The sequence below is a fragment of the Meriones unguiculatus genome, chromosome X (assembly GCF_030254825.1).
Source record: "Meriones unguiculatus strain TT.TT164.6M chromosome X, Bangor_MerUng_6.1, whole genome shotgun sequence".
Taxonomy (NCBI): domain Eukaryota; kingdom Metazoa; phylum Chordata; class Mammalia; order Rodentia; family Muridae; genus Meriones; species Meriones unguiculatus.
The window spans coordinates 28,617,029-28,618,563 of record NC_083369.1 but is presented as its reverse complement, the minus strand read 5'-3'; the positions used below and the strand labels follow the sequence as shown (position 1 = coordinate 28,618,563).

At 43.6% G+C, this 1,535-nt stretch overlaps 1 pseudogene; it reads right to left on the bottom strand.

Moving 5' to 3' along the window:
* Window positions 1-735: 735 nt before the first annotated feature.
* On the bottom strand, window positions 736-1,147 carry LOC110543546 (large ribosomal subunit protein eL32-like; annotated as a pseudogene).
* Window positions 1,148-1,535: the final 388 nt, after the last annotated feature.

The following is a 1,535-nucleotide window of genomic DNA, read 5'->3' as shown; positions in this document are numbered from 1 at the left end:
GGAATTGAACTCAGGACTTTCAGGAAGAGCAATGAGGGCTCTTAACCACAGAGCCATTTCTCCTGTACTGTATTTTCTAAGAATCCCAAGACTAAGGAAAAAGTTTAAGCTACAAGTAGAAATCATCTCAAACTACAAATAGATTTGCTTATATTTGTTTGTTTTTATTTCTTTAATATGGAATCACTCTGTGTAGCCTTGGCTTTCCTGGAATTCACTCTGTAGACCAGAGTGGTCTTGAACTCACAGATCCAACTGTTTTCCCTCCTGAGCACTGAGATCAAAGGCGTGCGTCACCATGCCTAATATATTTTCTGTATTTTTTAATTGTTAAAAACTATTTCTATTTTATGTACACTGGTGTCTCACATGTATGTCTCTCTGTATGAGGGTGTTGGATCCCCTGGAACTGGTCTTACAGACAGTTGTGAGCCATCATGTGTTTGCTAAGAATTGAAACTGGGTCCATTGGAAGAGCAGCCGGTGGTATTAACCACAAAGCCATCTCTAGCCTATTTTCTTAAAAAAGTCTTTTTTAAAAAACTAATTATGTTTCTGTGGGAAGGTTAGGGTTTATATGCAAGAAGGCATGTGCCTGCAGAGCCAGTTACAAGGACTTGTGAGCCGCCCCGCTGGGAAATCAAACTCTAGTCTTCTCCAAGAGCAGACTATTCTTTATTTTTTCATGTTTTTGTGGGTTTATTAGCACATAAATAAAATATGCTCACAAGGCATCTACTCATTTTCTTCTCTGCATAGTCTGGCATTGGGATTGGTGACTCTGATGGGCACCTGTGCAGCTCTTTCTACCATGGCCTTTTGGTTCTTGTAGGAAACATGGTGAGCAATCTCAGCATGGTAACATTTGTTGACATCAGCACCATTTCCTTGACACTGGACCTGTAACTTCTGGAAGCCACTAGGGAGCATGTTCTTGGCTTTCTTGTTCCTCCTGTATCCAATGTTGGGCATCAGGATCTGGCCCTTGACTCTTCTCTGCACCCTGTTGTTCATATCACTGGGTTCCACCCTCAACCCTGTGACCCCGTTTCACTTAATCTGGAATGTTGGTCTGACTGCTGCCTGATGAACTTCAGGTCCTCTTCTTGACTGTCTTGGGCTTCACTAGAGGTGGGAGAGCAGCCATAGTGCCACAGAAGAGATGGCATTTACCTCGAAGGTAGGACTGAGGAAGAAGCACAGACTGTTCTTTTAACCCAAGCCCAACCTTAGTAATTTCACATTGAATTGCCAACACAAGCTAAAGGTAATTTTTTCAGGTTCTGTGCCATGACTACTTGCTTACCCTTTCTTTTAGGATAAAGACAAATCTTACTAAGATTCACAATGCTCAGGGAGCATTTGCCAAGTTTACACGGGGATTCCACTGGGATCCTTTCCCACAGGGATTACACAGGGAAGCCTTTCCCTGCAGTAGGAAGAGCTGACAGAGACTGGGGAGGAGGTGCTGCCGTCAAGGACAGCTCCTGTGCTGGCAGTGGTTTGAGGCAGGAAAGGTCACCTTGGACAGATCC